Source organism: Prionailurus bengalensis, chromosome B2 (assembly GCF_016509475.1).
Source record: "Prionailurus bengalensis isolate Pbe53 chromosome B2, Fcat_Pben_1.1_paternal_pri, whole genome shotgun sequence".
Taxonomy (NCBI): domain Eukaryota; kingdom Metazoa; phylum Chordata; class Mammalia; order Carnivora; family Felidae; genus Prionailurus; species Prionailurus bengalensis.
The window spans coordinates 126,810,917-126,837,344 of NC_057349.1; positions in this window are offsets into that span (position 1 = coordinate 126,810,917).

Consider the following 26,428-nt stretch of genomic DNA (forward strand, 5'->3'; position numbering starts at 1 on the left):
GTCAGTGTTAGATGATGCTAATGTGATGATAAAATACATAAAATTTATGACAATAACATTGTCTTACGATCAACTCAGAATACCTTTTGGATTTCAGCAGGATTCACAAAATTTGAATATTGGCTGAAGTGGTTATTGAAATGATCTCTGGCTTATCTCTAATTGTCTTTTACTGTACAACCATCCCCGTGTAGCATGTTACCTCTTGTGAGATTAAGAAGTTACTGCTCAGCTTTTCTGAGTTCGAATTTAGGTGCATAAAAACACAGAGTTTTATAAGCTTACCGTACATCCAAGGTGTAACTTGGAAAATGCACGAGTGGATCTCTAATTCTCAGTGATGAATGAAACACACATACATGTAGTCACAAAATCTGACTATGCCTTCTTTCTTAAAGATCGCAAATCCCAGGGGTCCACAGACATCTTACTGTGTATGGCCAGGGAAAGACCAGAGCAAAGCTGATGAACTTCTGTTCGTGCCTTACCAAATAGAATCCTATGCTAGTACTTTTCACTTTTATTCCCTTCCCCCCTATTCCACAGTTACTTTTCCCCTTCAGGATATAAAGACTACAGAGAAATACAGAGTCTCCTTCAACACTAAATAATTCGGTACCACTGGTACAGAACAGCCCTGGAAGAGATAAACCATAAACTGAGAGCAGTCCAGGTGAGTTTTTCCATCGATTCTCCTGTTAACTCAACATTTGTGCTAATTGCCGAAAGTAGTATGAAGCCTCATAGGTGCTGTAAAACCTGTGCTATTTTTCCATACAACAACCTCATCAGCTCTTAAATGGCTAAACCAAGCGATCCTAACACGATTCAGGATTCAGAAAGAACCTCAAGAGACTCACAAGAAATTTATTGGTGTTTCTATGGATGTCCATTGTGTTTGATAGTTTATCTGGGATAATTGCAAAAATTGCCAGAATTCTCTCAAGATACCTAAAACTCGTATTTGCATAGATTACTGCTTTGCAAATTAAAGGGTTGCAGTGGGTCCCTGTGAGTTTTTGCAGTATCCAGAGCTCCAGCTAGATGGCCAATACAAAGGAGAAGAATTTTGCTTGTCTTAGGAACCAATGGATCTTCCTCTCATTATGTATATTGCTCTCTTTAAAGAAGAAGACACTGAAAGATTACCCTTAAGACAAAGATGTTAACTTGGAAATTCTTGGTTTCACTGAGGATAAAAACAGAGATATCACTGAACTTAAGATATAAAGTAAAAGTACAAGATAATTTTTGAAAGAAGCAACATGATCAATGTGCATTGAACAAGAATGTTTCAATTTATCCTAGTAACAAATTAATGTGTTTAATTTTTTCTTTATATAAAATGCCTGCTTTCTTAAAACAGCTTTTATTAAGTTAATCAAGCTCTTTAATTATACTTTTAAAGTGAATACTGTTTATCATGTTTGAAATTAATTTGTGAATTTTAAATATTAAAATTTTAGAAAGTGTCATTTATAAAATATATAAAATGTTACTCATAAATTATACACAGGTAAATATGGAATAAGAAGAGACATACTTTTTTCTCCAAACTTACAAGGGATTTTAAATCTGAAACAAAAGTTAATCAATAAAGCTCCTAATGAAAACTATAAAACTCAAAATATCATGAAACTGCAACATTTTCTGTTGAGGCTATAAACCTTCATATTCAAGGATCACGTGTGATATCTACAATGCTATTCAAGAGCATGAAATATAGGACTGTTTTTTATCCAGAGGCATTACAGACATTGCTTGATCTTGCATAAAAATCCCGTTGTATTAAATCCTATTAATGACATATAAAAATCTTACAGTATAATTTTCCATCATATTAGTGATACATCATATCACATTATAGTTTTCTTGTCATTAATATTGTGTTTATGCCTTTAGCTAGAGTTAAGAAGGGAATTATTAATAACTTGTAACAGGAACTTCTTAATTGTCACATTGTTCTACATGTCTCCTTAGTTACTAACAGGGTTGCCTTACAATTCATGTAAGTTGCTAACAGGGTTGCCTTACAATTCATGTAAGTTTCTATGACATAATATGCATGACTAACTCATCTGAATGTCCAAATGAGAGCAGTAAAATCAAGATGAAAAACAAAATTTAAAAACCTCTGACCTCATAGTTAATGGTTGAGTGTACCAATAGGATTAAGCAATATTTTACTTTTGCTCTCTAAAATGGATTTTTTTTTGTAATCAGAAATGTAATATTTGCAATTTTTCCCCTTTCTTCACCATTTTCTAGCTTTTTTCCTCTGTTGATTCCTTGCTCTATCCCTTATTTTTTTAATGTCCTATTGCATTGGTTCCTAGCTGAAGTTTTAAAATACTGACCTTTTCCTTACGATACTGTACAAACCTTATTGATTTTGTATGTCTTTTAATTATCCTCTTTAATCCTATCATCCTAACTAATTCCACTCATCTTAGTGGTTGTGACTTGCCTTACTGATAATGTAATAAGGACTTTCTGACTGTAGCTTATGACATTCTAAGGACTTCTGGGGAAGTGCTAGGGAGCATGCTGATAATTTTGTTCTCAGAGATAGATGAGTCCCCATGTTCCATGACTGACCCAAGCTTTAAGGGTGGCACATGTGATCTTATGAGGTTCTGGCCAGTAATTAGCATTCTTTTGTTTATTTTCTAATTAGAAAGATATTAAGTGCTCAATACGATTAAAAATCAAATTAGTACTCAAGAAATTTAAAAAAAGTAAAGTGTGTGTATAGGTTTTCCCCATGTCATAATTCCTCATTTCCAGGTGATTTCTTTTCATATTCATTTATTTCAAAACAACATAGAAATTGACATAGGACTATTAAAATATGTACCAAATTAAAGACTATCCAGCTTAATTAAAATGAATTTATCAAGCCATACAGAGAAAGACAGATACCATATGTTTTCACTCTTATGTGGATCCTGAGAAACTTAACAGAAACCCATGGGGGAGGGGAAGGAAAGAAAAAAAAAAAGAAGTTAGAGTGGGAGAGAGCCAAAGCATAAGAGACTCTTAAAAACTGAGAACAATCTGAGGGTTGATCGGGGTGGGAGGGAGGGGAGGGTGGGTGATGGGTATTGAGGAGGGCGCCTTTTGGGATGAGCACTGGGTGTTGTATGGAAACCAATTTGACAGTAAGTTTCATATATTGAAAAAAAATAAATTAAAAAAATAAAAACAAACAAAAAATATAAATAAAATATAGGCCTGTCCCACTTACTCTTTCCATTTAATATATGTACAGTGCAACCCAATAAATTTGCTTAAGTAATTGAAAAAAATGAATTTATCATTTAATATTTGGTTGATTTATGGTATGGATTTATTGATATTTAGATATGAGAAAAACATGTTCTAATTTTGTTGAGGATATCAATATACAATAAGTTCATAAAGTCTCTTTGCATAGTAGAGAGATTAGGGGAGTGAGTTCTTCAGTCACTGTCAAATCCCTGTCTCTACACCTACTCTTGGTGTACATCTTTCTCTAACCTCATCTTTAAATGAGGTTAGCATCAATGTCTACTACATGGAATTTTTATAAGGATTGAATGAGTTAATGTATACTAGTCTCATAGAACAATGCCCGGTTATATAACATATGCTCAATTAATATTTGCTGTTTTTCTAAGCATAAATCCATTTAACATAAAACATACATAAACTCACTTATTTTAGTTGTATCTTGACCACTTAAGTGTGAGTTGACACAGAGATTAAGAGGCCATGTAAGAGAAGAAATTAGAAATAAAAAAAGAGCACAGAGCTCTCTGAATGAGGGTAAGAGAGTAAATTAGTGAGTCTACAGTGAGCTGATTGTAATTTGAAACCCTGGTTTCCTTATGCTTCCTGAGAGCAAATGCAAAAGTGAAACTTGAGGCATTGTATTGTTTCTTCCCTTCTACAATTCAATTCAGGCTTTTCTCTCCTGTGGCTTTGACAAAATGATACCCAGTGAGTTTTCCACTTTATTTTATTCTTGACCCTCATGGAAACATTTGCATAGGATCTTAGTTTCATTTATGTCATTCTATACTCTATCCTGTTAATGTTGGGAATCAGAACAGAGAGCTCTCTATGCCACAGGAGCCCATCATTAATAACCATGAAATGTTATGAGCAGAGACACTGTCACATTGGCCCTTTAAAAGTGAAAGACGTAACAGTAAGCAATCACTCAATAACCTATATACTTTATTGGGTTTTTAATGACTGTTAATGTTCCATTTATAACTTTACTATCAAATAAGAATCTGATTGAAACTAAAAATTCATTAGGACTGAATTTTAGTAATAATTAACATTACTTTAATATTTATTCTTTATTTTTCAATCGGGTTTCAAATAACTAGTCAGCTTATCATATAAGGATCAATTTAATGACATTGCATATTATGAAATGGGGTTTTATAGGAAAAAGGACAGTTGAGAGGCTCACTGTAGAATAGTTTCTAAGCAGAGAGTCCATGTGGGTGGGCGTGAAAGGAGCATATAATTCAGAGTGTAGAGAAGCAGGTGGGAGTGAAGTGTATCATATTACTTTGTAAGCAAAACAGAACAAGCCCTTCAGTTACTGTTTCTCTTCTGCTAGAAGCTAATATTGCTGAATTTTTTGACCTCCCTTGTATTTCTATCAACTTTAATGCAGCCACATAAGCAAATAGACACTCATGTACTCTAGCCTTTATGACATCTGGAGGTTCTGGTAAATATTAACACAATAAGCAGATAAAGAAATAGTATCCATGCTATTTTATCACTAGCTGCTTATGTGTGTGTGTGTGTGTGTGTGTGTGTGTGAACAGAGAGGACATCAATTGTTATAATGTGCTATTTGCTAACATATTTATAAAAGAGTATTAGAATGAGTCATTATTATCTGGAAACCAGATTCTCCCCAGAGGCTTCCTCACTTTGGGTAAGTTGGTTGCTTGTATGTTAACCATGTCAGGGCGCTGATGAGTCATGCCTATAAATAACACTCACCACTGACTCCTAGTCAAGCTTTCAAACCTGTAGAGAACTCCAGGGAAAATAGAAGAAAAGGTACTTCAATTTACATATTTTGGAATGCTTCTGTTTAAAAAACTCTCAACCTAGCTTCAGGACTTAACTTTAATATCCATGAGTCGCAGGGTCTCTGAGGATGAAGCTGTTTGTCTTTCAAGCCACAGCGAATTTGAGCAATCCCTGCTTGAAAATGTGAATGTCTGCATTTACTGCCTGGCCCTGCATGGCCTGTGCTGTTAGAGTCCTATGTCGTTGCTCCCCAGGACATAGAATTGACTGGTAGGGGTGGTAACATCACAATAGTTTAGTGATACCTAACATTGATAATGTCTATGTGCTATATTCTAAAATGATACAAATGCCCTAGAATCTTAAAAAAAAAAGCCTCTTTGGGTTGTTTGGGTGGCTCAGTCGGTTAAGTGTCTGACTTTGGCTCAGGTCATGATCTCATGGTTAATGGGTTCAAGCCCCATGTCAGGCTCTGTGCTGACAGCTCCGAGCCTGGAGCCTGATTTGGATTCTACATCTCCCTCTCTCTCTCTGCCCCTCCCCTGCTCATGCTCTGTGTCTCTCTCTCTCTCTTAAAAATTAAATAAACATTAAGCATTTTTTAAAAATCCTCTTAGTTTCTTCCCCCTCTAATTATTTTAGACTTAGGCTTAAATATATGGGAAATTTCTCCATGCCTGACTATAGAACAGAGACTTTCTATATCACTTTAAAGTACACACAAATCCTCTAGTTCACCCATTTTCTGATCCTCCATTTGGTCCATAACAGAATGAAGTTGATGAGTGTGCTTGGAAAATTTTAATGGGTAGAACATAGGTTTTTCTTCTCCAAAATACCAGCCTACAAGCTATCTTTGTGGATGACAGGTCAACATAATTTTCTAATGGTAAGAGGCTACTGTAAGGCATTTCAGCTCAGAGATGAAGGGTCTATTGTATAAAAGTTCTCTTTGTTCCTGGGGCATCACCTCCACTCACTGGAAATAATTGCTGAGGATTTCCATCTTGATTATGTCATTTTATCTTTCTTCCTGTGTTCTCTGAAAATGAGGAAGAAGCCAGCTGTCTCCATAACATTTGCATCATAATAATCATATAGTTGGAAAACTTCATCTAAAATAACATCAATATCATTATAATAGTATTTGCTATCGGATATGCATGTGTGTAATAGATATATGGATTGGATTTGATTCATGCCAGAGCCATTAAGTTCATTCAGGAAACATAATAGCAATCATACATAAGAAGCCTGGACTGAGTGAATAGATTGGGAATCTGAATTTTAATAGAAACTGGCTGCTCACTTAGGAGGCAGGTGCTGAGGTGGAGATATGTTCAACCAGATCAATGCCTTCTGAATCATTTTGAAAGCATTATTCATTAGCTTTTTTATAGTTATAAAGGTATGGATTCTATGTATGTGTTCAATATAGATGGACATATGTGTACAATGTGTACGTATATACCCATGTACCATGTTACACATCACCATATACAATAGTAGCTTGATTTTTAAAACAATGAGAATAACAACAGTCACTTGAAATACCTCTAAATTTGTATTGTACATTTATCTTTCATCATTATATTATATTGGTTAAAAGCACAGCCTTTGGAGTTGGGTTCAAGTATTACTTCTGGAAGTATGGCCTCAACTGATTCTAGAGACCAGCAAACTCACAAACTTGAGGCAAACTAACCAAGTGTAAAATTACATTCAGGACTAGAGAAAAGTGATGAACTAAACACTTAACACTTCATCAAAATAGAGATGCTTCCTGTAAATCATCTACACTTCAGGGGACTTGCCATTGAGTTGATGGGTTACAGCCTGATATCCCAATTTTCTTTTTCAGAAAAAGTCAGATATCTTGGTTGTACCTGAAGTATACAGAATTATAAATTAAGCATTTATTTAACAATGTAATTACAAATTCACTCTTAACGCTGAGCTTTTTCTTCTTCAAGTTTTATGCATGCAGAATAGAGGCATTAATGTCGAACTCATGGCATTTTCTTGAGAATTCTGTAAATCAGTTAAAATAGTTTTTGGCATCTAGTAAGTGCTCGTTAAAGTTAGCAATTATTATCCTAACTATGCTGTATAATTTATTCAACAAGCACTTTTGCTTCTTATTTTCTAGGTATCATGAAAATTTCTAGATGAACAGAAGAAACTCTGGAACCATTTTCTTTTCTTTGGTATTGTTGCGTATCAACTAGTACCCCAATTTGTGTTTATCTTAAATTTCTTATAGAGTAACCTCTTTTAGGAATTGCAAACTGTAATTTCACACAGATGTGTTGGTAAATGTTTAACAATTTGGTGTCCAAAGAGAGGGAGAGCAAGAGCAACAGTGTGTGTGAGAGAAATCAAGAAGTCCTGATTTGAAGAAGCTGCCAGTTTTCATGGTGTAAATACTCTTCCTCTGGCTGATTTCAATTTACCAGTACAAGGTTACTGAACACAGGATTGAGAAGAAATTCTAAAAGTTACTTTGAGATGGCTACAGTATACCCTTGAATATAAAGCCTGAAATCCATGCTGTGTGGCAATTTGAAAGAGCGATTTTTATGTTCATGACAAGGCTTGAACTCCAACAGAAGTGTCTTTGTGCCAAAAGTCAAACACAACTTTAATAGAATACACAATAACATCAAGTATGTGTTCAAACTATCTCATATGAAAACTAAAAATAAATGGAAAAAAATTTGTTTTGGATGAGAAGGAGAAATGCAAAATCAATGTAAAACTGAGACAGTTTATTTATTTATTTTTAACAGACATGTATATAGCTCTACCTATGTGCTTGGCATGATTCTAAGAACTTTATAAATGCTAACTGATTTGAATAATAACTCAATTGAAAAAGGAACTCATTAAAATGAATAGTCTTGGAATATAATCACACTTTGATAAAAATAGCCATGTTCTACAAAAGACTAGAAGTGATTTTGCTGGCGACAGCTAGAGACCAGATCTGTAAGATTCTTCCCCAAGAAGAATAAGAGCCTGTGGTTTGTGTTTTCATTCATATCTTGAGTACTTTACTATGTGATAGGTGCTGAGCGCATTCACATGATGGTGAACACAAGGAATGGGAGCGATCACTGCTTCCCTGGAACTCTTAATCTAATTGGGAGCTTATATTCTGTGCAAGTTAGGGTTAGTAATGTTGGCAGCCGTGCCGAAAAAATCCCCAAAACTTGTTGGCTTTCAAATAAGTTTATGTCTTATTCATACAAATTTTAATGTGAATGTTCCCCTTCAGCAAATGATCTATGCCACAAGGTCATTTTGGAATCCAGGCAAATTCCACCTCATGGCTCCGATCCTTTGATCCTACAAGTTCTTTCCGTCAGCAGATGGACAAAGAGAGACATTGGTGGGTAATGCACACTATCACCTCCATTCACACTCTAATGGCCATATCCAGTTGCAAAGGAGGCTGAGGAAGGTAGCTCACTGGTGAACTCAGAGGAAAGAAAAATGAGTTTGAGGAAATCGTAGTCCCTGGCACAAAGTCAGTTTCTCAGTTAATGCTTAGAACAGTCTTATATGTAGATAAAATGCTTGCAGCCATTTTGCAGATGAGGAAGCAGAAGCTAAAAAAATTAAATAACTTGCCCAAGTTAACCTACTTAGTTTACATCGAAGCTGAGATTTGGTATCAAGTCATGATTTATTTACTACCTGGAAACCATATGTGGGCGTTTCTTACTCTAATGTGTTGAGTTCTTTTGTTTTGTTTTATTTTTAACTTTTGGAAAAAACAATTTTGGTGACCTGAATCAATTTTTTTTCCCAAGAAAACAAATTCCCCCACATTGAGAATTAGTTCCATTATCAGGAAACCAACAAGACCAAATGACATAAGAATATTTGCCTACCCTTTATTTTCTAATATGGGTATTTTAGACAGAAAGTAGAAAATTTTTGGATAACATCTCAGAGGTAGGCCTCATATAAAACATATTCTTCTAAATAGAATATCATTCGCAATTAGAATCAATAAGACATAAAATGCTGTCAAGGGTGAAGTCATAAACTTTGGTAAAAATAACAGAATGATTGTTTTATTATGGTTCAGAGAGGTATTTGAAATGCCATTCTGCCCTCTTTGGAAACTAATAAGGTTGAGAAGGAGGCTAAGTAATTACAGATTTTTAAACTCATATTTCAAATTCTACCCAGCCCATGCCTATCTGAAAGTCACTAATTTTGTTTAAGTCTACCTAGTGAACCTCCATTTGTCTTTGAGTTGTCATTCAGTTCTCTATGGCAAATTCTTAAAAAATACCTTCCCGGAGCATGTAGACCTTGATGAAATGCCCTTAAAGCATTTTAAGCAGTTAATAAAAATCGTCAAGAATATTGTGAAAAGATTTATTTTATTTATCTATTTAGTTTTATCAGCAAATGTGAATTTATGGACAGGTATATTCACATACACCAGGTGGTGATACATATTGAAGGAATTTTACACTGTAATAATCAGATACCTGCATTAGGCTCTTAGACTTACTGGAAAGGTATTTTCTTTGTACTTTGGTAGGATGGCAATAGGCACTTTAGATCTCAGATCAATAGATAGAAACGTTTACTTTACATAGAGAGAAGCAAAGAGATTTTATATTGTCTTGAAATTCATTTTGCTGTGTCATGTGAGCACATTTTGAAGTCTCTTTCTTGTCAGCAATAATATTTCATTTCAAACTGAGACAGAATGTGTTTCTCTTTTGAGAAAGCATCGTAAATAGAGCAAAACTTCAAAACAGCACATTAGACTTATTTTTATCACGAAAAGCTTTAATTTGGGGGGTAAAAAAAGGGTATAAAGAAAGGAGACTTCAACTTTCATGCAATGCAATTCCATACTTGGAATTTCCTACCAAAACAGCTAGCTGACCAAAGATGGTAGCATTGTCTAGAAATTAGCACTGGGAAGAAAATAAGCAAGATTCAAGCATTTGTAGTTTATACATCTGTCTATTTAAAGGCCTTCCAACCCCCTAGCCCTTTGCTGTTGTCAGGAAATAAATGGAAAATCTAGTTACAATCATCCAGTAGGTCTATCATTATTTAGGATGAAAACACAGTTTAGTCATTCACTAACTCAGAATTCTCTCTTTTTTAGCAACTTAATGCAGTATCATGAAACAACTGCCCCAGACGGTTTATAACAAGACTCTGTGCCAAAAATACATCACTTGTAAGGAAAACAGGAAACAGCAAAGAGAAAGTCAGCTTTAACCAGTCTTCTGAGTCACCTCTTCCTGTGGATTCATCTGTCACAAAACTCCACGTATTCAGGAGAGTTTAAAGTATGAATTAGAGGAAAAGGTTAGAGCCTGATAGGGCTGTTAATTGGTCTAAGCCACCAGCTCTTCTAAGGGCTAGTTCTAGGCCAAAGGATAAAGTGGCAAATACCTCTTCCATACCATCGTTTCCCTCCTTTGTATGCTCAAATCCTTACCTTGTAGATAACCAGGGTCCTCATGCTTTATGTGGCTTCCCAGGGCCTAATCCTTTATTTACCAAAACCAATGCAGTTAGCTTACATGAGGATTTAGTCAACTAACATGATCAATGCACACACAACTTGAGGTTTTTTGAAAGATTCTTTGGAGTTAGACAAACTATTTTAGAACTTCTTCAAGGAGAAAGATGATCAATTGATAATATTAACCAAAAATAAGAATCAGAATTTGTTCAGCATTTACTATGTTCAGGCAGTGAACTAGTTGTCTTAGATCATCTCATTAAAGCATGCCAGCAACACCTTTAGGTAAGTATTATATGTATTAAAGTTACATATGTAAATATATATATTTTTTGGTACAGGAGGAGACTGAAGTTTAAATATTAAGTCACATTCCAGAAGATCCCTAGCTGATACTTGCTGGGAGTCTGGTCTGAATTCAGAGTCTGTCATTATGTTGATCTGCATGGTTATTCAGCACGGGAATTTGCTTGCGTATAGGAGATCATGTCAGAGGTTCCAGAGAGTGCTCTCAAAATTCACATACATGAATGAAAATCTCCTGACTTCTGTCGTCAGTGTGACAGTCATATACGTCACAAAAAATTTCCAGACCATTTACATGCACACTCTGATTGAGGACACACATTCGTGGGGTTATTGGTCTGTGAAGACATGGGTGAACACCAGTGTTAATTGATGCAGGCTTTTTTTTTTTTTCACAAGTAAAGGAGCAACTGGATTACAAATCCTCTAATTCAAGTACTAGACATGCCTCCCACCAGCAGGTGCAAGTCTGTAGCAGGCAGTGCAGGAAATTTGGGGGAGGGGGGTTCCTCTGGATAAATTTCAGCTGTAACAAGGGAAAGGTCCTTCAGGACCCATTTGGGACAGATTTCTGAATGGAGATGAAAAACTTCTCCCGAGTGATTTGAACCTGCTTTCACTTTCCAGCCCCAATGTTTCCATTATCATTTCTTCTTCCTCTTCTTCCTCTTCTTCTTCTTCTTCTTCTTCTATTTATTTTTCAAGAGACAGAGTGAGAGAGACTGTGAGCAGGGAAAGTGCAGAGAGAGAGGGAGATGCAGAATGCGAAGTAGGCTTCAGGCTGAGCTGTCAGCACAGAGCCCTGTGCGGGGCTTGAAGTCATGGACTGTGAGATCATAACCTATGCTGAAGTCAGATGTTCAACCGACTGAGCCACCCAGGCGCCCCTAAAACTTTTTAAAATAACATCTGCCAGCCACATCGTTCATTAAAATGGGTCCTGAAGTGGGAAATCTGGTTCTCCATCTTGCCCTACCCTAGCTGCTCTTCTCCTCCCCTCCCTCCCCCTCTTCCTCCTCCTCCTTCTTCATCTTTGTCTTCATTTTCTTTGTCTTCTCTTTCCATTTAAGGTGTGACCTGGGGCCCTGGGGTTCTATTCTGGAAGGCTTTGTCAAAGCGGCTATGGCTATAGATGTGAGACCTTCCAATCTGCAAACAGTCTTTGAGAAGTCTCCCTTGCTCAGAACTCCATCTCCATTGGGTATCCAATAAAAATTGCCCTCGTTTTTATTTTCTAGATGGGTTATAATTGCAGTTTTGTATTTGTAGTTGCCTGTCTGAATCAAGTGAGCTCTGCTGCTGGCTCTCTTGGATGCTTGACCAGTTTGCTTTATAAATTCATTTGACGCTTTTATGAAAAACAGCACCAAGAGCTGTAGAAAGTGCAGTGAATTCTTCTGTTCCAGCTAGTTATGGAGCAGCAACCTTTAGTGCCAACGGATTTAGGGTCCAGAGAAGGCCACTTGGCCCTGCTACCTCCTTAGGGATGCCCAGTCTCATGGGGTGTCTTTATATATCCTCTTAAGTGCCTCATCAGCAGAGACATGCACTTTGGACTGCTGTAGATCTTCTGACAGAGTTCCAAATAAGGGTGCAAAACAGATACCATTCAAAATGCTGAAGAATATTCAATTATAAGGTCATAGCTCATATTTATATGTTGCATCCAACCACAACAAAAATGGAATCATAACAGTTTAAAACATTCAGCCATCTTTTACACCCCACTCTTTTCCTATTTGACTCATTTCATCTTCCTTATTCAGGCAGGAGGGGCCAGGCTGGTGAGGATGTGACAGATATGGAAGCACCTACCTCCCTCTGGACTGCCCAAATGTGAGTCTAAGTGTAAAGGTCTAACTAAGCTGGGTTTGCTATTGCTCTGCACTTTGGGGGAGAAGCAAATGTTTCCAAACACCTGAGGGCACTAGAGATTTAGACAGCTGGGAAAAGATTTGGAGGTCAAAACATAAGAATACTTCATAAGTTGACTCTTCAGGATCAGATGACAGAATGTTGACTCCAGAGTGGATAAAAGAGGACCTTAGGCCATGTGTCCTTCTGCCCATTCCGTACTTTATGTTTTTTCATAGGAAATTCTCAGTAAAGATAGGGAACTCTTAATTGGCTGAGGAAAAGTTACCAGGACCCAGTGACATAAAAGAAATTAGTCAAATCATACATTATTATATAAAGTTATATCTCATACACACTTGTTTTTCAGATTGAGATTGTTAGAGGACTCTGCTGTTGGCAATAACGACGTCACTAAAAGATGTATTAAAAGCCACATGTGGTAAAACTGCATAGGAAGGAATCATGAGCTTCAATAACATATAAGTTGGCATCAGATAAGCTCTTTGGGGTCTGGGAATAACTTGAATATTATCCAGGAATTTCTACCAGCATGTTTGCTGATAAAAAATTTTCCACTAGGACAATATAATCCAGATATATCATGTATGTATTAGAAATTTTTGATATAATGTATTGCGATCATGGAGAATAAAAATTATATTTAATTATTTCATGTGTATGACATCTGTGTAAAGGAGTAATTAAATTTTTAACATTTATGTATAAGGTGTGAATGAATATGCAAATGAAATAATTACAATTTATGAAAGTCAACACATTTTTATGCTTTAAATGCAGAACTAGACTATAGAGAAGAAAGATGTATGAAAATTTGAGTTACTCAGAAGACGGTCTTTTAAATTCCAAAATAACTCTGTTGCAGGAAATTTAGTTTAATTATTTCAGAAATAGGTCACCATTCTCTTTCTTATTGTGATATTATTCCTCATAATGGACTGAATGATTTTCTTTCAGCCTTTTTTCATATTATTTTGTGTGGCTGACTTTTATTGACTATTCATAAAGTACACTTAGTAACCTCAGATATATTACAGATTCCTAGTTAACTAAATATGTACAATATAAATTGGCTAGCAGCATAAATCTATCCTTCCAATTTTATTTTACATTACTACCTTCATGGTATTACAAATATATTTTTCCTAATGAGTCAATGAGGCCGAATGTTATAGTGATGTGAAGAGCACATTATGAACTTTCTCTTTATCTTGATTTGCGCTGAAATATCTGCTTAAAAAAGAGAAGTCATTTCCAAATTTCTAATTGGCATTCAGAGTACTCTTTTATGCTAGCTTCATTTTCTTATCTTTCCATCACACTGTATTAATTAGTCAGCTTCTCTAAACATGGGCCACCTCTTATTCACACTGGAATTGCCAGCATCTATTACAGTGCCTGGAAGAGAGCAGATATGCAATAATAACTCTGTTTTCTTTCTAAGCCTCAATGTCGTGTCTTTGTCATAGAAATAAAAATTATAATACATTACAGTGCCATGAAAGGAGATATAAATAAAATAATATATTAATTTAAAAACTTTTTACTTATAAAACAATGCAAATCTTATTAGATTTCATTACGTAGATTCTTTTTATCCTTTAGGATTTAACTTAAAACATTTATTCTTTATGAAGTTGTTCTGATCACCTAATTTTACATTATTCTTTCCTTTTCCAATTTTCCACACTCCAATTTTCGTTTTAAATAGTAAATAAATTTCAAATAGGCTAATGCCAGTTCAGGAACAAGGGAGAACTTAGGCCAATTTACACATTATGTGGAGGAAGAAGCTGAGGCCCTACGAAACAGTGGGAAGAAATGGAATCTCTTGACTCTCGGGTAACTGCTCTTTCTATGATTGTACATGATGAGGAACTGATTGACAAGTCATGTTGAAAACGTCTCAATCAATTTATCTGTAAAATCAGTGGACATTAAAAGAGACTGTCTAGAGAATGTTGTGTTTCAGGACTGATCACAATATGTATGCCATATTGATTCTGTAACACAACTGTTCATTCCTAAATATGTTACAAATAAATTATACACCAGGGGAAACCGCCTTCAGAAAAATGCATCTATATTAGCAGATGGCATTCTTCCATTTCGTAAGGAAAATGAAGCCATCAGGCATGACCAGTCTGAACCCTACTCCCTCAAGAAAACAAATATCAGTACTTTTTCCTATGATGCTAAGATGAGGGGGAAGGAATCCTTATGTTTGTTCCAGACAGATTTTTCATTCTCAGTGTTTAACCAAATCTTTTTCTGTCTTCTCTGGTATTTTGCTCCGTAAATTAGTCCCACTTTCTATTAAATTTTCACCTTTTCCCTCTCTATTACCACATTTCCCGTTAACATATCTACTTCTGTCTTCTAAATAAGACTTCTTGACCCGTGTTGGCCTATTGCTAGCATCACTTCTCCCTCTTCCTTCCTCTTGAAAAGGAATCTCTATTTACTTTTATCTTACCAACTTCATGTTTATTACTTAACCCATCGCTTTTAGGCATGTATCTAGGTTTTGTGAGATGTCATCATCGTTTTATGTGTCAACCTGATTGGATCACGGGTGCCCAAATATTTGGCTGCATATTATTTCTGTATTTGTCTGTAAGGTGTGTCCAGATGGAATCAGCATTTGGATTGGTGAACTCAGTCAAGTGGTTTACCCTCTCCAACGTGAGTGGGCATTATCCAGTCCCTGGAGGATCTGAAGGGAGCAAAAATGTGTAGGAAAGAAGAATTCATCCTTTCCTGCCTGATTGTTTAAACCGAGACATCTGTCTCCTACTGTTCTTGAGGTTTCTGGTTATCAGTCCTTCATATCTGGACTGGAATCTACATCATCATTGGCTCTCCCAGTTCTTAAGCCTTTGAACTAGGACTTAATTACACAATGGGCTCTCCTGGGTCTCCAGCTTGCAGACAGCAGATGGCAGATTTCTCAGCCTCCATAATTATGTGAGCCACTTTCTTTTAATAAATATCTATATCTGTATCTATGTCTATATCCAAATGCACACACACATATGTATAATATCCTATTGTCTCTGTTTCTCTAGAGAACTCTGACTGATAGGCAGGGTCTGAAATTTACATGCAAGGGTAGAGCTTTAAAGTTCACGCTTCCATGATTTCATGCTAAATCTGCCTTTGCCTGCAAGCTTATTTCTGTTTTCACCAAGTATTAAGATACTTTCAGTAGGGTCACCAAATACTCACTCATTGGTGCTAAGAGAGAGGGCACACTTGAAAACTTGTTTAGATGAGTCTGTAATTATATATTCAAAATACCTATCGCACAGAGCTTCAAAGGTGCTGCTACAAATAGTGTCCAGTAGTAATACAGCTTGCCAGACATCTGATTCTCATTCCATGGAAAGCAAACTTTTTTCCTGCTCACCCAAAACTTTCCTAGGGTTTTCATTTCTTCTGTGTATATTCCTTATTCTGAAATTCGGAGAAAATGATCTCAGCATGGGTCCATTTGCATACACAATGCCTAGTAGTTGGTGGCTTCTTACTATGCAAACATTCAGGAATATATTTAGCTCTTGGAAGTTTTCTTCTATTTCTCATTGACTATTTTTTCTTAAAATTTGGAAATAATATGAGGTATTTTTAAAATACATACATGTGTGTATACCAAATTATTATATAGATTTATTAAAATATATGAAAAACCAGTAACAAAGACAATTAACCATGGTTGTCTTTGAGGAGGTTTGCAGGAATGAGGAAAAGAGTAAAAGGACACATTTACTCTGTCTTTTTGTAAACAACTTCTTATATAATTGAAATGGAGTATACTGAAAATACTTAAACTGTACATTTTGGTAAGATTTGACACATGTGTACAACCATGAAGCGATCATCACAAATAAGATAATGAACATACCCATTGCTTCCAGAAGTCTGCTTCTGCCTCTTTAGGTCTCCCTCTTTTTCCTCTCCACCTTTTTCCATTCCAAGGTTATCACTGATCTGTCTCCATCTATTAGTTTGTATTTTCTAGAGTTTTACGTAAATGGAATCATAGAGTATTCTTTTCTGTCTGGCTTCTTCCATATCATTTAATTATTTTAAGATTTACCATGTTACATCAATAGTTAATAGTTCATTAGTTACTCTGCTGAAATGTTGATTAGTATTGCCTGTAATATATGTATCGATACATTTAGAAAGAATTGTCATCTTAACAATATTGAGACTTCTGGCCAATGCCCATATTGAGGCCTTCTTTAACTTCTAATGGAAATGAGTGGCACCTGAAAGGCTCAGTTGGTTGTGTGTTCAACTCTTGATTTTGGCACAGTTCACGAGCCTATGATTCCTGGAGTCAAGCCCCCCAACCCCCACCTTTGTCAGGCTCCATGCTGACAGCACAGCATGGAGCTGGCTTGGGATTCTCCCTCTCCCTCTCTCTTGGCCCCTCCCCCACGCACATGCACTCTCTTTCAAAATAAATACATAAACTTAAAAAAATTCTAATGGCAATGATTTTGTTCAGTATATAGGTCCCACATATCTCTTGCCAGACTTATCCCTAATTATTTCATGTTTCTATGTTATTCAAGCAGTATTATTTTATATTTCAATTTCTGATTACTCTTTAGTAGTAAATAGAAGTTTAATTTAGTTATGTTTATTGATTTTACAACCTGTAATTTGTTAAATTTCCTTCTTATTTTTGGTAACTTTTAGGTTCCATTGTTTTTTTCTGTGTATATGAACATGTGGTCTTTAAATAAAGGTAATTCCTGGATTAATTCTATTTCTCTGTCTTATCTATTGTGTGAGCTACAACCTCCAACACAATGTTGAAAAGAAATGGTGAAATCAGACCTACTTTTCTGATTTTAAAGTAAAAGCATTCAGTTATTCACAATTATGTTTTTCATGAAAGCTTTTTATCAAGATGAGAGATCTTCATTCTATCGCTAATTTCCAGAAAGTATTAACATTTTGTGACATACTTTTTCTGCTTCTATTGAGATGATTATATTTGAAAATACAATTTGTTACTGTGGAAAACTATTGATTGCTTTTTGAATGTTAAACCAACTGTACTTGTCTCCATTTGATTATAAGGTATTATCATCTTTATTATTGTTGGGTATATTTAATAACATTTATTTTAAAATTTTTGCTTCAATGTTCATGAGCAGTCATGATCTATAGTTTCTTTTTATAGATTTGTCTTCTTTTGGTAACAGAATGACGCTGGCTTTGCAGAATGAGTTGGAAAGTATTTTCTTCTTTTACCATTTCTGGAAAAGTGTGTTTAGAATTGCTACTATTTCTTCTTTTAATGTTGATTAAATTCTCCAGTAAAACCAATTGGCCTTGAGTTTTTCTTTTTGGAGTATATTTAATATCACATTCAATTATTTTAGCAATGTTAACCATTGAAAATATTTATTTCTTTTTGAGATTGCTTTGGTGGTTTGTTTCTTTCAAGAAATGTATACATTTATGTCTCATTGTCATATATATTGGTATAAAATTATTGACAATACTTATTAACTTTTTTAAAACTGCAGAGTTTATAGTTATATTATGTGTCTAATTCTTGCTGATGATAATATGAGCCTTCTTTTCCCTTTTTTCCTGATCCCTCTGGCTGGAGCATTATAAACATATTGATCTTCTCAAGGAAACAATTTGGTTTCATGTTTTCCTATTGTTTATCTGTTTTCCATATCACTGATTTTTGTTCTACTTATTTTCTTTCTTCTTACTTTGGGTTTAGCTTCTTTTTCTCATTCTTTTCGATTCATGCTGAAATAATTGATTTGGTACCTTTCTTATTTTCTAATAAGGCTGTAGTGCTATCAATTGTCCTTGTAAGTATGGTTTTTGATATGTTGTGTTTTCATTAAATTCTGTTCAAATTTCTTATAATTCCATTTTTGATTACCTCTTTAATCCATGGATTATTTAGAAGTGTGTTATTTCGTTTCCAATATTTGCACATTCCAGAGATCTTTCTGGTATTGACTTCTAATTAATTACACTGTAGTCAGAGATCATATTTTGTATTATTGGAATCCTCTCAGATTTATTGAAACTTATTTTATGGTGCAAAATGCAGTGTCAATCCCTCTTAGTTATACAGGTTAATCTCACTCAATATGAAAATGGGCTACAACAGGGCATAGATACCAGGGTGTTTGTTGGCTATCATAAGTGTCTATTATGTGCTAGTCTACATGCAAATGGGAACCCTACATGCTCTCATGGAACTTCCACTATATCCAGGGAAGGGCACTAAAATAAAAACATAAATCACTAAGTGAAAAAATGAATTATAGATTGTAATACGTACAATGAAACACATAAACAGGATGTGCTGGTAAAGCAAATTGGCTGATGGTACTGTTTTTCTAAGGATAACCAGACAGTCTACAGAAGGACAACTGAGTCCTGAGAGTGGAATAAACCAGTCATTCAAAGAGCTGATGAAAAAAAAGGTATCAGCAGAGGTAATACTAGAAAGAGCTTGGTGTTGGAACATCAAAAGTGTGGATTAGAGGGCACCTGGGCGGCTCATTTGGTTAAGTGTCCGACTTTGGCTCAGGTCATGATCTCTCAGTTCATGAGTTCGAACCTTGCATCAGGCTCTGTGCTGACACCTAAGAGCTTGAAACCTGCTTTGGATTCTGTGTGTGTGTGTGTCTCTCTCTGTCCCACCCCTGCTTGCACACTGTCTCTCTCTTTCTCTCAAAAATAAATAAACATTACAAAAATTTAAAAAAATTTAAAAAGTGTGGATTACAAAAGTAGCTGTCCCAGCTACTAAAGGAATATAATATGGCATGTGTTTGCGGAAGCCAGTAGAAATCATGTGATCAGTTATATCAATCTTTTCCCAAGAAAATTAGAAACTGACAAAAGAATTTTAAGCAGGGAGAGTGACATAAACTTATTTACCATAAAAAAAGAAGAAAAATTAATCTGACTGTTGCTTGGAGGTTTAGGGCCTATGGTGAAGGAGAGATAATAGATATTTGGCTGATCAGAATAAAAGTTGACACAAAGGTACCAGTTGGGAAACCACACAGTTTTCCAGGAAGACTGGGTTACCAGAAGTGAATTAGAGAAGAAATGGATGGACAGTAAATATATTTTCAGGATGTAGAGCCAACTAGATTGTTGATGGATTGAATATGTTGGGTGAAAGAAAAAGCAAATGAATCCCATAACCATTATGCTAAGTGAAAGAAGTCAAACACAGAGGACTATATATCTGTATGGTCCATTCACATGAATTTATAGATAAGGCAAATCTCCAGCAACAGAAAGCCAATCACTAATTATCTAAGGCAAGAGGTCAGAGAAGGGGGTGAAGTCTAAAGTGTCAGAGGAATGTTTAGGGTGATCAGACCTTTCTATATCTTGATTTTGTGAAGGTTACATGACCATATACAATTACTCAAATTCATATAACTATACACCTACACTAAGAGAATTTTATTGTCTGTAAATTATACCACAAAACAACTATTAAAAATAGTCAAATATAAAATGGGACCTATTTCTACCTGGCATTATAGATAAGGACATTCCTTTAATATACAAAAAGCAGGTAGAATTTTAGTATAGCACAAATGCTCCATAAACACATTTTCTAAGAATCTAAAATATGATAAGAATGTACTAAACATATGAGAACATGAGAATTAATGGAAGAAATTTAAATGGTCTAAACATAGAAAAATAGACTTCTGGTTTCAACTATTCTATGTAAAATTCTTTGCCTTAGGACATGAACAGGCTAGACAAGAAAAACTCAAAACCTATGCATTTTCTTGGACCTTGCAGAGAATTTGGATCACAGAGCAAACTACTACCTTGAAATCTGAGGCTGCACTCAGGGAAACTGAGTACCTGATGTTGTCTGTCCTGGAGTAGAAGACATGAGACTCTAGAAAAATGGTAGAAAGACTTCAATATTATGTGTAACAAACTTCTGGGGGTCAAGTGTGGATTATTGTGAGAATAAAAAGCTCTTGAGGCCACAGGAAATAATACAAAGTACATTTTTCAATGTTTATTTTTGAGGGAGAGAGAGAGACAGAGCACAAGTGGGAAAGGGGCAGAGAGAGAGTGGAAAACACAGAACCTGAAACAGACTCTGGGCTCTGAACTGTCAGCACAGAGCCTGCTGCAAGGCTCGGACTCAGGAACGGGGAGATCATGACGTAGGCTGAAGTCGGATGCTTAATCGACTGAGCCACACAGGTGCCCTTAATACAAGCACATTCTTAGAGCATAAAACAATTAAAAAGTAGAAGTCAATAACATAGAAGTAGCTTAAACATACCCAAATATATGGAAATTAAACACATTTCTTTTTTTTCTTTTTAAAAATTCTAACATTTATTTATTTTTGAGAGACAGAGAGAGACAGAGTACGAGCAGGGGAGGGGCATGGAGAGAGAGGGAGACACAGAATCTGAAGCAGGCTCCAAGCTCTGAGCTGTCAGCACAGAGCCCACTGCAGGGCTTGAACTCATGAACCCTGAGATCATGACCTGAGCTGAAGTCAGACACTTAACTGACTGAGCCACCCAGGTGCCCCACATTTCTTAATAACATACGGGTAAAAGACGAAGCCTGGAAGGATTAAAAAATATTTTGTACTAAATGAAAATAAAACTACAGCTTATCAAAATTTGTGGGATGCATCAAAAGCAGTATTTAAAGGGAAAATTTATAACATTAAATAATTAAATATACATGTAAGGAAAATATATACAATATAATATAATACCTTAGAAAATGAGATGAAGAAAACGAGAGCAAAGGTAATAATACATTTTAAACCCAAATCAATGTTATGGAAAATAGGGATAAAGAACATCTTTGAAACCAAAATTTAGTCTTTGGAAAACACTAAAATTGCTCAAATTCCAGCCATGTAAACTAAGGAAAAGAAGAAGGAGAAAAAGAAGAAGAAGAAGAAGAAGACGACACAGGGATAAAAGAGGGGTCTTCACTACTGATTCCATGCACATTAAGAGATAATAAGATAATACTATAGACATGATGTCCATATTCTGATCCCTTAGATGATATGGACTCATTCACTGAAAGGACAAAGTTCAAAAATTCACTCAAGGAAACTGATAACTTTTAAACAAAATTGAATTAGTTGCAAAAAATAATATATATATATATATATATATATATATATATATGTATATACCTTCAAAAACCAAAATACCAGACCCACATGGTTTCAACAGTGAATTATCCAAAGGTTTAAAAGAAAAAAAAGTAATATCAACTTTACACGGTGTCTTTTAGAAAACAGTAGAGGAAATAGTTTCCGATTTTTAAGAGAACAGCACAGTCCTACTACCAAACCTATATAAGATATTACAAAAAAGAAAACTACAGACTCATATGGTCTCATGACCAGATACAAGAATCCTTAACAACATTTTAGCAAATTCAATTCAGCAACATACGTAAAATATGATACATCATCATTAATATGACTCATTGGAATGCGAGGCTGATTCAACATTTGCATATCAGTTTCGTTCCTCATATTAACAAAATAAACATCATTATATCCATAGACGCAGAAAAATATTTTATAAAGTAAAACAAGCATTCATGATAAAAACTCTCAAAAAAGTAGGCATAGGAGGAAAATTCTAATCAAGGTTTTATATGAGAAACCTCCAGGAAATATCACACTTAATGAGAGAGTGAACACTTTCCATCTAAAATCAGAAACCAGGTGAATATGGCCTCTTTCACCTCCTCCAGCGCTATACTGGACATCTTAACTACTGCACTAATACAAGAAAAAAAGGCATATTATTGGAAATGAAGAAATAAAATGGTATTTATTTGTACATGTTGTGACTGTCTATGTAGACAATGGCAAAGATTATATAAAAAAATCCTGTAACTAATAAGTGAGTATAGCAAAATCTCAAACTACAAAAGTCAATTAATTGCCTTCCTATATACTAACAATGAGCAATAAGATATTGAAGTAAAAGAAATACTATTTTTAATAGCATCCAAAACATATTCAGTATTCTGTATGTGGGTAACTATAAAACACTGCTAAAAGAAAAAAATAATAAAATCTTAAAATCTTAAGCGATATTATGTATTTATAGATTAAAAGACTCAATATTTTCATAATATTAACTCTTCCTAATTTGATCTATACATTCAGTGCAGTCCCAACCCATCAATTTTGTGTAGATATTGACAAACTGATTGTAAAATGTATATGGAAATGCAAAATATCTAGCATAGCTCGCATAATATTAAAGCAAAAGAAATTTGAAAGGATCACAATATCTGATTTCAAGAATTACTATAAAACTACATTAATCGTGACAGCATGGAATTAATGAAAGACTAGACATATAAATTAGTTGAACAAAATTGAGTACCCATAATAGACCCACACAAATATAGTAAATTGAGTTTTGCAGAGTCTCAAAGGTAATTTAATGTTGAAAGAAGTTTTCCTAAAATAATGTTCCTAGAACAAATGGGTGTCCACATCCAAAAAAAAAAAAAATGAAACTAGTCAGTGATTTTATGCCTTTAATAAAATTAGCTCAAAATGGATATTGAACCTAAATATAAAGCTTAACAATACACAACATCTACATGGAAATGAAGGAGGAAACCTTTGTGATGTTGGGTTTGGTGTTGAATTGTTAGATATAATACCAAAAGCATAATCCATGAAAGAAAAATATGGTAGGTTGGGGTTCAATAAGATTTAAAAGCAAACAGACAAAGCGTCTGCTTTGGAAAAGACACTATTAAGAGAAGGAATAGACAAGCCGCAGGCTTGAATATTTTACAAATACAGAGAATATTTTACAAAACTTATCTGATGAAGATCTTCTATCAAAGAACTCTTAACCCTGGACAATGCGAAACAATCAACCCTACTTAAAAATGAACTAAATTGCTAAACATCACTTTTAGTAGATTAAAAAAAAAGATGGCAAGATAAGCATATGGAAAGACGCTCAACATTATATTACATTAGGGAAATGTAAATTAAAACAATATAGAGATAATACCACACAGCTATTAGAATGTCTAAAATCCAAACTGGTCATACCCAGTGCTGGTAAAATGACGGTGCAATAGCAACTTTCATTTGGTGCTGCTGGGGAGGTAAATGATAGAGCCACTTTGAAAGACAGTTGTCAGTCTCCATAAAGCCAGACCTAAATTAACATATGACACAGTGGTCATCTTGCAGGTATTTGCCCAACTGATTTAAAAACATGTTTGCATGTAAAAACTTGCATGTCAATGCTTACATCATTTTCATTCATAATCACACAAAACTGGAATTAACCGAGAGGCTCTTTAATGGGTAACTGAATGAATGCAGTGTGGTATGTCAATACTATGGAATGCTGTGAACAATCAAAAAGAAATATTATTCTATACAGTAACATGGGTGAATTTGACAGGCATATGTGTAAGTAGAGAATCCAGTCTGAGAGGGCCGTAATTCCATTTACATGTCCTTTTGGAAGGGGCGGAGCTATAAGAGATAGAGAACAGATTAATAGTTGCTAGTGATGTTGGAAAGAGGAAGTATTACCTTGGTGATGCACAAGGGATTAGGGGAGATGGTGAAACTATTCTGCATGGAAGATACATGACAGTATTTGTTTTTCAAAATCCCTACCACCTTATAGCATGCATAAACTTTAGAGGTTGTAAAATAAAAACAAATCTACTAGGAGAGCGGGGGATTTCTGGATGGATTTCAGACAGTAGCAAAATATCCAACTGTCTTACAAATATACGACCCGATCGTAGTGAAGGTGGTGGGGAGAAGGGAGCTGACCTCAGTAACTTTAAAAAGAACTGGAAACTATAATTCTAATGACAAATGGAAATATACATAGCACAGTAGTCTAGTTAGTAACATCATTTCTCACGGGAGTATGAGTTAGCAAATTTGAAACAGCTGTACATAGATACTTGAACTGACCAAATGAATGAATGGATGGTAGATGTTGAGAGCCAGACATGTATATTATGAATGCATATGCATATACATATCAATGAATATATACATGTGTGTATGCATATGGACTAAAAACATAGAATTTGTAGATACAGAAAGCAGAGAATTAACATTAGGCAAGTGCCAAAATATGTTTATATCATAACTCTTCTAGTTTTACAGTAAGGATGGATCATTAGTCTATAGTATTTCTTTATTTCTTTGCTGAGATTGATGTTCATAGTCTTATTTAATAGCTGTAGTGATAGACTTTTTGTTGTTATATGCTGAGTTCAGTTTGACAGATTCAGCAATGAAGTTATTTTGCACAGGCTGGTAATTAGGTCTAGTGACAGGCAACACAACAAAATGGAACTTTAACCAAATAATGCAATGCACAGTGTGTTAATTTCAAATGATTTCTTTTGAATGCTAATTTGCTTCTGATTATATTATTAGTACAGATTTGGGGTGCTGAGGTTTTTTTAAAGACATTTTGAGCAGTTTTAGGATCACAGCAAAATTGAAAGAAGATACAGGTATTTCCCACATATCCTTTCCCCCACAAATGTACAGCCTTCTGCATTACCAATATCTTCCACCAGAGTGGTACATTGCTGTACTTAGTGAACCTACATTTTTCACATCATAATTACCCAAAGTCCACAGTTTACCTTAGGGTTTACTCTTGGTGATGCACATTCTATAGGTTTCGACAAAGATATAGTAATATGTATCCCTAATTGTAGTATCACACAGAGTATTTTCACTGCCCCCAAAACAATTTGTACTCCACCTATTCATTTATGTTGGGTTTTATTTTTTGTTTGTTTGTTTGCTTTTCTGACTCTGCAGAAATTAACTTTAACCTTAATATTGTGATCTCCTGGGAGCTTTTCTTCCACCAAATTGAAAACAAATTTACCTGCATCATTTCCAATTCCTTCTGGATGTGGTCAGTACCTGAGAAGTCATGCGGGTCACACCTAGAAGTATACATATAAAGTAAGAACGAGAACAAGCAGCCTTTGATTGAAACTAACCAGATTCCATGTCTAAATCTGTAGTCTGGCTCTTTGGACTCTCAGTTTCTGGATTTCTTCAATTTGCAAACATCCACGTTACTTCTCTTAGATGTATATTTTAGCTTTCTTTCATGATGGCCCTAAGGCCCTAAGTCATTCCTAGGTTGTATATCTTTAAGGATAAAAAAAAAAAAAAAAAACAAACAAACAAAAAAAAACATTTGTAGGTTGATCTGAAAGTTTAGGTCTTAGATCTAAATATGGGACTAGAATATGGCACTTTTAGGAGTTCCAGTCTCCTGAGTTTATATTAGACTTTCTTGAATCTCAATGATCTATCTAAACAATAGTTTAAAATGGTAACATCTCTTTGATTTTGTAAACTAAACTGAAATCACAATATAGAAATTGACTTCGAATTTAATTGGTCTTTAAGAAGTCAATGAGGTGGTGAATCAAGTGTTTTACTTGCTCCTTTTCATTTATTAAACCCTACAGTAATATTTTTATCTGATCTTACTCTGCTTCTAAAATATGCTGCAATGATTTTTATGCAGCATAAATTATATGCCTTTCTGTATTTCATATGCGTGAGATGTTTCACTACTTTGAGTTATCCTATTGCAATATCTGTCTTGA